This window comes from Gorilla gorilla, chromosome 4 (genome assembly GCF_029281585.2).
Source record: "Gorilla gorilla gorilla isolate KB3781 chromosome 4, NHGRI_mGorGor1-v2.1_pri, whole genome shotgun sequence".
Taxonomy (NCBI): domain Eukaryota; kingdom Metazoa; phylum Chordata; class Mammalia; order Primates; family Hominidae; genus Gorilla; species Gorilla gorilla.
The window spans coordinates 105,994,536-106,006,973 of NC_073228.2; positions in this window are offsets into that span (position 1 = coordinate 105,994,536).

Genomic DNA, 12,438 nt, shown 5'->3' on the forward strand with positions numbered 1-12,438 from the left:
GAACTAGCTAGGTCTCTGTATTCTCTTTTTATAAGAGCATTAATGTAATTCATGAAGGCCCCACCCTCATGATGTAATCACTCACAGAATCTTCACATACTGATACCATCAATTCTTATCACATATTTTGTTTTTAGTTTTGTTTCTCTCATAGCTGTTCTTTTCTTTCTAGTTTTAGGTCAAGGAAAAATACATGAGAAAAAATAGTTTTAAATGAGACACATCATTTAAGATTACAGTAGGAAATAAATACTGATATGGTTTGGCTGTGTCCCCACCCGAATCTCATCTTGAATTCCCATGTGTTGTGGGAAGGACCAGATGGGAGGTGATTAAATCATGGAAGCTGTTCTTTTCCATGCTGTTCTCATGATAATGAATGAATCTCACAAAATCCAATGGTTTTAAAAGGGGGAGTTGCCCCATACAAGCTCTCTCTTTGCCTGCCACCATCCATGTAAGATGTAACTTACTCCACCTTGCCTTCTGCCATGATTGTGAGGCCTCCCCAGCCATGTGAAACTGTAAATCCATTAAACCTCTTTTTTTTCCCAGTCTCAGGTGTGTCTTTTTCAGCAGTGTGAAAACGGACTAATACAGATGCTGAGAAGCAGTGGGCTAATTGCAGGAGGTTCATGATGTTTGAATGAATGTTATTGACTGGTCACATAATGAGCAATACTTGGGTGGAAGCACAGACTATTCAACCACAGTTATAGAAGAGAAGACAGAGTAAAAACATGATGATGCAAGTCAGTGTGCAGAGTTGGAGGTGCAAAGATAACATCATTTCTTAGGATTGCTCAGATTTTCTTGGGAAAAGTAGAGATAAAATCAGCAAAGAGTTAAGATGAGGGAGAGTTAGTCTAGACCTTTGAGATGGGATGAAATGGGCAAATAGTTTTCTTGGAAGTAGAAGAATGAGTGGACACTGCCTTTACCTCTGTAACTGTGGTTACGTAGTTCATGCCCTTACTCAAGTCTTGCCCATCCTGTGACCAATGGATACCATCCACTCTGACATCAAGAATCAAACTAGACCATTGCTCCTCAGCATGTTCAATGTCTTCTTCTCTACTGGGTAATGGTTTTGCTAGACAATCCTGAGGACCACTTAAGATTTATGATCATAAATTTAAAATGAGAGCAATAATTGGATGTTTTTATCTAACCACATTCAGCTAGTTGGGGGCAAGTAGCTAGTGGATAGAAATTTGGATTTAAAGAGGTCAGTCTTTTGCTGAATGAGTACAATTGAAGGAGAGAAAAGCAAGGGAGTTAGATGCTCCTGTACTTCCAATTCTCGTAGCTAATCATCACCAATCCTTCCTGCTACCCTGGCAACCCACTGCTTGTATGCATGCACAGACACACACACACACACACACACATCAGATAAACATAGCATTTACATGTCATATGAATATTCATAAGTTTGCTGCATACTCAAGTATACTATGTACAAGCATCTTTAAGTTTTTAAACCATGTTAAGTTGAACTCACAAAGGAGACAATACAGCATATGTTGACAAATCAAAGTAGCTTTTGATCAGCTCATGGAAACCTTAGATACTAGGTAACATATGAATTCAAGCATCCAAACATGACGCCTTGTGAATAATTTCTGATGCAAAAATTATAACAAAACCCTGCTACTATTAAGAATTGAAACATTAGTCAACCCAATTTAATGTGAGGTTAAGAAATATATAAATAAGTATGTTTTGATGGAAGAATATAAACTATAAATTTTAGAAGCTGATACACCATGTGTGGTGTAAACACAATTTGAGCACTGCACATAGTTGCTAATGCTACAATATTATTCCCAAATTCTGATTAGTTTTTCACTTAGTTAAATCATTCATGATCATTATGTTTTACTTAATTTATTTGAGAAAAAAGAAAGATGTGATGTGAATATTTTAGCATTACTAGGAAAAACAAAGTAACAATTTAGTCTTTCAAGTGCCTGTTTATTGGTACTAACTTACACAAGTAGGAAAATCAAAGAATAACATCTGTTGAAACATCTCCCAATTTATATTTCCTCTTTGTGAAGTTGCTTCCCCACTCCATACACCCTGCCTGTGATCTGGATATCAAGAAAAAGAGAGAATACAACTAAGAAAGGACATATTGACTTAAGGCAACTGCTGGCACACAAGAAGAGAATAGAGAGGTACCCCTTGAGGTCCCAAGAAGAAAAGATGATGGTGAAAGAGGTCGACCCATGTTCTCATTTTTCCTTTCTGGAAAAACCCTAATGGGCATGGTGAATCTTGAGAACAGGAGACAGGGAGAGAGGATAGTGACACATTTTATCCAGGATACCCTGGGAAGGCTGTAAGTCTCTAGAGCAGGAGTCATCCAATGTCTATGAAGGGTCAGATAATAAGTTTAGGCTTTGTGGCCCAGGTGGTCTCTGTCACAACTACTCAAACTTTGTCCTCCTAGCACAAAAGCAGCCATAGATAACATATAAATGAATGTGTGGCTGCGTTCAAATACAATACTTTTTCACATCAGGTGGCAGGCAGATTTGGTCTCTAGGCTGTAGTTTGCATACCCATGTTCTAACAGAAGACTTGTATGTGGCCACGTTCAACATGACATGTCAGGAATCATACAGGGTTGGCAGCAGGAAATGGTTAGAGAGATAGCCTAAGGTTGCCCTCTCCTCTGGCTCCCTTCCAATTGTGGGGACCCTAAAGAGGTTTAAATAGTTTTCTTAAACCCTCCTAAAGAGATACAGTGGACCTTTGGAAGAATATAGGATTGGGATAAAGAGAATGCTCTGAGTACCTATTTTCTTATTGATGGCAAAAGGTGGTGTCCGTATATTTCAATAGTAGATGTCAGCACAATGCCCAAGCATCCATTGACCCAGCACAGCAATCACTAGTTCAAAGTATCTATATAACTAGTCACCCCAACAGCAGAGGTCAAAGAAAATCACTGGATTCCACAGAACTTGTATCCTGATACCACTATGGAGACATGTAAACCCCATATCATATTACCAGAAGGCATGTTGGCAAACAGCTGAGGATGACAGAAAAAACATTTGAGAAATTAAGTCATCCCAAAAAGAATTAAGTTTCCAAGTTAACTGGAATAAAAGGACTTAAATTGCTGGATTTGAAGAATTTGCTGTATTGCAAATGAACATAGTGAGGTGTGGATGGGAGGACATGGGGACTCTGTTCCATCCTACAATGTCAAGGCATTGAAAAGATCATATAAATTATAGAACGTAAAGAAACCTTTTTATTTGAATAGATAAGTATCAAAAATAAATATTTAACCCTACTACACATGATTTCACATAGAATATTTCTTGTTTCTAGAAAACTAATTTTGTGAAGAAAAGATGTTAGGTTCAGTGGCTATACTGACAATTGTGTACCCTTCCTATATATCAAGATAGAAAAAAAATCCCAATGCAATTTTCACCTTTAAGTCAAAGATTGTTACATGGCTTGAATTCTAATGGGAAGAGAAAAATCAAACAAATAGTATGGTCCCACAGAAAAAAAAAATTTTTTAATTATACTTTAAATTCTAGGGTACATGTGCACAATATGCAGATTTGTTACATAAGCATACATGTGCCATGTTGGTTTGCTGCACCCATCAACTCATCATTTACATTAGGTATTTCTCCTAATGCTACCCCTCCACCAGCCCCCCACCCCCCAGACAGCCCTGGTGTGTGATGTTCCCTGCCCTGTGTCCATATGTTCTCATTGTTCAACTCCCACCTATGAGTGAGAGCATGCAGTGTTTGGTTTTCTGTCCTTGTGATAGTTTGCTTAGAATGATGGTTTCCAGCTTCATCCACGTCCCTGCAAAGGACATGAACTTTCCTTTTTTATGGCTGCATAATATTTCATGGTGTATAAGTGCCACATTTTCTTAATCCAGTCTATCACTGATGGACATTTGGGTTGGTTCCAAGTCTTTGCTATTGTGAATAGTGCCACAATAAACATATGTGTGCATGTGTCTTTATCATAGAATGCTTTATAATCCTTTGGGTATATCCCAGTAATGGGATTGCTGGGCCAAATGGTATTTCTAGTTCTAGATCCTTGAGGAATTGCCACACTGTCTTCCACAATGGTTGAACTAATTTACACTCCCACCAACAGTGTAAAAGTGTTCCTATTTCTCCACATCCTCTCTAGCACCTGTTGTATCCTGACTTTTTAATGATCGCCATTCTAACTGGCGTGAGATGATATCTCACTGTGGTTTTGATTTGCATTTATCTGATGACCAGTGATGATGAGCATTTTTGTATGTCTGTTGGCTGCATAAATGTCTTCCTTTGAAATGTGTCTGTTCATATTCTTTGCCCCCTTTTTGATGGGGTTGTTTGTTTTCTTTTCTTGTAAATTTGTTAAGTTCTCCATAGATTCTGGATATTAGCCTTTTGTCGGATTGGTAGATTGCAAAAATTTTCTCCCATTCTGTAGGTTGCCTGTTCACTCTGATGATAGTTTCATTTGCTGTGCAGAAGCTCTTTAGTTTAAGTAGATCCCATTTGTCAATTTTGGCTTTTGTTGCCATTGTTTTTGGTGTTTTACTCAGAAGTCTTTGCCCATGCCTATGTCCTGAATGGTATTGCTTTGCTTTTCTTCTAGGGTTTTTATGGTGTTAGGTCTTACATTTAAGTCTTTAATCCATCTTGAGTTAATTTTTGTATACAGTGTAAGGAAGGGATCCAGTTTCATCTTTCTACATATGGCTAGCCAGTTTTCCCAACACTATTCATTAAAGAGGGAATCCTTTCTCCATTGCTTGTTTCTGTCAGGTTTGCAAAATATCAGATGGTTGTAGATACGTGGTGTTATTTCTGAAGCCTCTCTTCCGTTCCATTAGTCTATATATCTTTTTTGGTACCAGTATCATGGTGTTTTGGTTACTGTAGCCTTGTAGTATAGTTGGAAGTCAGCTAGCGTGATGCCTCCAGCTTTGTTCTTTTTGCTTAGGATGCTCTTGGCTATGCAGGTTTTTTGTTTTTTTGTTTTTTTGTTTTTTTGCTCCATATGAACTTTAAAGTAGTTTTTTCCAATTCTGTAGAGAAACTCAGTGGTAGCTTAATGGGGGTAGCATTGAATCTATAAATTACTTTGGGCAGTATGGCCATTTTCATGATAATCATTCTCTTATCCATGAGCATGGAATGTTCTTCCATTTGTTTATGTCCTCTTTTATTTCATTGAGCAGGGGTTTGTAGTTCTCCTTGAAGAGGTCCTTCACATCCCTTGTAAGTTGGATTCCTAGGTGTTTTATTCTCTTTGTAGTAATTGTGAATGGGAGTTCACTCATGATTTGCCTCTCTGTTTGTCTACTATTGGTGTATAGGAATGCTTGTGATTTTTGCACACTGATTTTGTATCCTGAGACTTTGCTGAAGTTTCTTATCTGCTTAAGGAGATTTTGGGCTGAGATGATAGGGTTTTCTAAATATACAATCATGTCATCTGCAAACAGAGACAATTTGACTTCCTGTCTTCCTACTTGAATATGCTTTATTTCTTTCTCCTGCTTGATTGCCCTTGCCAGAACTTCCAACACTATGTTGAATAGGAGTGGTGAGAGAGGGCATCTTTGTCTTGTGCTGGTTTTCAAAGGGAATGCTTCCAGTTTTTGCCCATTCAATATGATATTGGCTGTGAGTTTGTCATAAACAGCTCTTATTATTTTGACTCTTTATCCTATTTGCCAGTCTGTGTCTTTTAATTGGGGCATTTAGCCCATTTACATTTAAGTTTAATGTTGTTATGTGTGAATTTGATCCTGACATTATGATGCTAGCTGGTTATTTTGCCCATTAGTTGATGCAGTTTCTTCATAATGTCAATGATCTTTACATTTTGGTAAGTTTTTGCAGTGGCTAATACCGGTTGTTCCTTTCCATGTTTAGTGCTTCCTTCAGGAGCTCTTGTAAGGCAGGCCTGGTGGTGACAAAATCTCTCAGCATTTGCTTGTCTGTAAAGGATTTTATTTCTCCTTCACTTATGAAGCTTAGTTTGGCTGGATATGAGATTCTGGGTTGAAAATTCTTTAAGAATGTTGAATATTGGCCCCTACTCTCTTCTGGCTTGTAGGGTTTCTGCAGAGAGATCTGCTGTTAGTCTGATGGGCTTCCCTTTGTGGGTAACCCGACCTTTCTCTGTGGCTGCCCTTAACATTTTTTCCTTTATTTTAACCTTGGTGAATCTGAAAATTATGTGTCTTGGGGTTGCTCTTCTCGAGGAGTATCTTTGTGGTGTTCTCTGTATTTCCTGAATTTGAATGTTGGCCTGCCTTGCTAGGTTAGGGAAGTTCTCCTGGATGATATCCTGCAGAGTGTTTTCTAACTTGGTTCCATTGTCCGTGTCACTTTGCGGTACATCAATCAAATGTAGATTTGTTATTTTCACATAATCCCATATTTCTCAGAGCCTTTGTTCATTTCTTTTCACTCTTTTGTTCTCTAATCTGTCTTGTCACTTTATTTTATTAATTTGGATATCAATCATTGATATCCTTTCTTCCACTTGATCGAATTGGCTATTAAAGCTTGTGCATGTGTCTCGAAGTTCTTGTGCCATGGTTTTCAGCTCCATCAGGTGATTTAAGGTCTTCTCTACACTGTTTATTCTAGTTGGCCATTCATCTAACCTTTTTTCAAGGTTTTAGCTTCCTTTGATGGGTTAGAACATGCTCCTTTAGCTTGGAGAAGTTTGTTATTACCGACCTTCTGAAGCCTACTTTTGTCAACTTGTCAATCTCATTCTCCATCCAGTTTTGTTCCCTTGCTGGTGAGGAGCTGCAATCCTTTGGAGGAGAAGAGGTGCTCTGTTTTTTGGAATTTTCGGCTTTTCTGCTCTGGTTTCTCCCCATCTTTGTGGTTTTATCTACCTTTGGTCTTTGATGTTGGTGACTTACAGATGGGGTTTTGGTGTGGATATCTTTTTTGTTGATGTTGATGTCCTGCTTCAGCTCGCCCTCTGTGGGCTGCACCCACTGTTCAACCAGTACCAATGAGATGAACCAGGTACCTCAGTTGGAAATACAGAAATCACCCGTCTTCTGCATCGATCACGCTGGGAGCTGCAGACCAGAGCTGTTCCTATTCAGCCATCTTCGAAGCGACTAGAAAAATGTGCTAAAAATTCAAATACCTGGTTTCCTTCTGTTTGTTAGTTTTCCTTCTAACAGTCAGACCCCTCAGGTGCAGGTCTGTTGGAGTTTGTTGTAGGTCCACTCCAGACCCCGTCTGCCTGGGTATATCACCAGAGGAGTCTGCAGAACAGCAAATATTGCTGCCTGATCCTTCCTCTGGAAGCTTCATCCCAGAGGGGCACCCACCTGTTTGAGATGTCTGTCGGCCCCTACTTGGAGGTATTTCCTAGTCAGGCTACCCAGGGGTCAGTCATCCACCTGAGGAGGCAGTCTATCCATTTTCGGAGCTCGAACGCCATGCTGAGAGAACCACTGCTCTCTTCAGCGCTGTCAGACAGGGATGTTTAAGTCTGCAGAAGCTGTCTGCTGCCTTTTGTTCTACTATGCCCTGATCCCAGAGGTGGAATCTATAGAGGCAGTAGGCCTTGCTGAGCTGCCGTGGACTCCACTCAGTTCGTGCTTCCAGACCTCTTTGTTTACACTGTGAGCTACTCAAGCCTCAGCAATGGCAGACACCCCTCCCCCTGTCCAGCTGCAGTGTCACAGGTGGATCTCAGACTGCTGCGCTAGCAGTGAGCAAGGCTGCGTGGGTGTGGGACCTGCTGAGCCAGGCACGAGAGGGGATCCCTTGGTCTGCCAGTTGCTAATACAGTGGGAATAGTGCAGTATTTGGTCAGGAGTGTATCATTTCTCCAGATACAGTTTGTCATTCCTTCTCTTGGCTAGGAAAGGGAAATCCCCCGACCCCTTGCGCTTCCTGAGTGAGGCGACACCCTGTCCTGCTTCAGCTCGCCCTCTGTGGGCTGCACCCACTGTTCAACCAGGACCAGTGAGATGAACCAGGTACCTCAGTTGGAAATGCAGAAATCACCCGTCTTCTGCATTGATCACGCTGGTAGCTGCAGACCAGAGCTGTTCCTATTCAGCCATCTTGGAAGCGACTAGAAAAATGTTCTAAAAATTCAAACAGCTGGTTTTACTTGTAAGGTTAGAAATTTGCTTTACTTTACCTTAATATTAGTTTGTCTACTTCCAAATTTCAAATGATGAAATGCCAACTTGTGAATACTACTAATGACTAAACAGTTTTTAAGTATATGACTTTAATCCAAACAGTGATAAACAGAGAGAAATTTTGACTTGGTAACAGTAGCTTTTCCATCCTAGGTAGACTTGGTCTGCCTTTAGATTAAGAAACCCTGAAGACTATCCCATGTCATCTTTGTATCACAGTGGTGGTGGCTGGGAACAAAACACAGAGTTGATCCATGTTATTCTAAAGGCAACTTTCCTCTAGCTGTTTATTGTAGTCACATGCTAGTTTCTAAAATAGTATAACCAAAGACAGAAATTGAGCTCCATTTTCCCAGATGACTCTTCCAAAACATCAGTGACAGGTAAGTACAAGAGTCTGGCATTATGGCAGTAGTTTAGAATTAAAATTTTGGTTTTTTTTTTCATTAGTTCTAAAGCATTTCTATTAGGATACTTCTTTAAAGCCTCAGTCAATGAGGTGAAAAGCCTTTCCAGAAACCCCATGACTATTATTATGTTACTACAATAAAGCTTTTGCAAAGGCCCCTGCAATTTTTTTACATTAATAGACGCCTCATTCTTGAAAACAGAGATTCTCACTCAGAATATTGTGAAAAATGGAAAGAACAGATCCTCAAAGTTACATGTAACTAACAGTATGTGAAAAAGCAGGGTTGAATGTTCAAAACAAAGTGGTAAGTCAGATATTAAGAAGTAATACCATATTCAATTATAAAAATCTATATTTTTCCTGATAATTTCTCTCTAATTGAAGGGTAAGTAAGAGGTATACAAGCATCCAGGTTCTGATCTATGGATACTTTCAACATATTCATTAAATCTTACCACTGAATGAAGAATAACGACCGTATTTAAGAATTCCTTTTAATTAATGATATAGTTAATTAAAAATAAAAGAGCACTCTTGAGACCTCTATTTCCTAATATTTATTCCTTTTAACTATCTAATTCCACACAGTAAAATGTGTCTAATCATGAGGAAAAAAGATCAATCATCAAAACTTTCTTTTTAAGTTTTGAACTTGGAATTTTCAAGCAACATTTTTTGTGAGATAAATAAAAACAAGTCAATGTACTTATACTTGTTAGAGTTTATCCTTTTCTACTATCAAGGAGATAAGTAGATCTGTAATATTTCGCTTCTAAGAGAGTTTTTCAAGGAAGGAAAACAAAATATTCTTGAAGTTAAGACTTTTTTCTGATTTTTGAGAAACATTAGTTTAATGAAGAGAATATTTTAAGTGTGATTAGTGGGGACAGAAAGAACCAAAGTTTTTAGAGGATTATGACCCTTGATACTGGGAAATAGGCAATTGGGAAGTAAATCAAAAGAAAAGGAGAAAAATCTAATGCAGTCATTTTTTTTCTGAGACAGCAACCTTGCAGAGTTTCTCTAGGGATGTTTCACAATTTCCCAGCTCTTCATATTTGCCAGTGGCAATAAAAGCCGAAAGAATGGATTGAGAGGGTGAGGAAGGAGTCAATCGTAGATTAGAGGAAGGTGAAGAGATGTCTAGTAGAGAAAGTAGCATTCACATTTCTATGATGAATTCCCTGCAGGGGCAATGCTGGCCTAGATGTCTTTGATACCAATATAACCTAATTTCTAAGTTATTTTATGAAGAGTAGTAAAAGTTACAAAATATAATATATTAGAGTATGAAATATTCTAATATACCCTTGCCTACTTCATAGTGGGCACTTAATGAATCAATAAAGATTAGGTATGTTATGAACCTGTTTTGTGCCTGAAACCAGTTCAATTGTCAATTGGTGTATTTCATTTTGTTGTTTCTTTTCATTTAGTTACCAGAAAATCAAAAATATCTTTTTAAAAATCTGGATTATTTCTATTGTTTTCTACTTATTCAGGGTTTCCATTAATATACAGTAAATTTTATGATGTATGCTATTAATTATAAGTATTGAAACTCACTTCCTGGGCTATCTTTATTCTTTGCTCTCAGATTGACTGCAGGAGTAACATTGTCTGTAGATGTTTTGGGGTAGTTGTCTCTGAGATGGTCATGATCCTGTTGGTTAAAAATCTTTGAAAAAGGTTAATTAGGCAGGGTGAAAACATTAGTGCTAGGCATATTATTAGGAGATGGCCCAGTGAAAGTTAAATATTTTTTGTAAAATATATTTTGTAAAAGTTACAAAATATAAAATATAGTGATTGCAATTGATGTATTTCATTTTGTTGTTTCTTTTTATTTAGTTACCAGAAAAAGAAAGTCAAAAATTTTTTTTTAAATCTAGATTATTTCTATTGTTTTCTACTTATTCAGGGTTTCCATTAGTATACAGTAAATTTTATGATGTATGCTATTAATTATAAGTATTGTAGCTCAATTCCTGGACTATCTTTAGTTACAGTTGTTAAGAACAATTATTTACTAGACCCAAAATTGCTCAAAGACATCTTTTCTGTGTGTTGTGTGGAGGGAAGAGGGAGTGGAATCTTGATGTTATTGTACCTATACAGCCTTAAAGTATATTCTTTCATTCATTTTATAGTACTAAGTTTAGATAACAAATAGCAATTTAACCTTCTCCAATCTCTATTTCTTCATCTGTTAAAACCACCCGGAACAGTTATGCAGACTAAAGAAGTTAGTATATGTGAAGACACTTGAACCGGTTTCAGGCACAAAACAGGTTCCTAATATAGCTAATCTTTATTGATTCATTAAGTGCCCACTATGAAGTAGGCAAGGATATACTGGAATATTTCATACTTTAAATTTCTGAGGCACATTCATGACTAGGTCAGTAGCAGAACCCGAAGCATGACCCAGTAACCTTGTTACATACTAGTATTCTGTCCCTAACAATGGTTTGTGAGAAGTCCTTTATGTACTTCCTACCTAGGCTATCGGGAGCCTTTCTACCAGAAACTCATAACTATTACAGCACTGACTAGTCAGCAATACCAGCATCATCTGCAGCACATGAAGATTCTTGCTGGGCTAGAGGTCTGTATAAGGCACCCTGGCTCTAGTTCCACCATGTTTCTCTTCCCTGACCCATGGTGCTTCACTATCATTCCAGTCATGACTTTGCTTTTCCGCATAGGAAACAGGAGCCTCATAATAAATATGCCATAGAACAAAATGACTGAAAGATAATATCCTGCTATAGGAACTAGGGGGATCGGTAACCCATTTGCTAGATTTGTGTGACAATGAGTGTAATTTTTGTGATTTATTTAAGGCAAGAATGTCCACATCTTCTTTAAAAGATTAGGCAACACAATAAAATAAATGTATGTGTTATGCTAGCATCATAAGGACATCTTGACATTTCATTTTATGACAAGTGTTTTACAAGTTTCTCTCTAATGTTTTCAGAAATCAGTAGTTAAGTATATAAAATTATGATTCTATATCTCTGGAAAAAAATCACAGAAACCTTTCTTTAGGTGATTAACTTCAATATTTTCAAAGTTCACAGATCTTAAATGTTAGCTTAAATTTTAAGCCATCAACCTTCTGACACTTCCAGCTTGCCCTATACATGACACAAGCATACTCCCACAATCAGAGACTCAGGGACTTTCCTCATGGGATGAACTGAAGGGATATGGTTGGGCATTGACAGTATCTTGGTAGAGTAAGGAATGCTTGTAAGAGTTAAAGAAAGAGAAAAGAAACATGAAAAGAACCTTTAACAGTCAAAGACAAGTTTATTTTGGAGAATAAATCTGAGAGAGTCTTCTGGCTGATTTCGATCAGGAGCATTCTCTCTTACAGATTAAAGGTATTTAAGGGTTTAGAGGGTGGGAACTTACTGCAGGCTCGGAATGTTTCTGTGTGAAGGAGAGTTTGATTGTGGGGTTGGAATGTCTCTGGTCAGAGGGGAGGTTATCTCAGGATTGGCATGTTTCTGGTCAGAGGGAGGTTTATCTCAGGGTTGGAATGTTTCTGGCCATGCTGACATTAGCCATTAGGCTGTTTTGGGGCTGGATTTAGACGGTTTTTAATCGAGGGGGAACTTAAAGTGACGGTGTTTGCCCAAGATGGTGATGCTCCTGCTCTGTCAATCCACACCCTATAGTTATAAAAGGACAAGGGGCAGTGTGTTCTTTCTGGCTACTTCCTGCTGAGGTGGGGATGGAGAACTCTTTGGTCTCAGATTGACTGTAGGAGTAACATTGCCTGTAGATGTTTTTGGGTAGTTGTCTGTGAAATGATCATGAT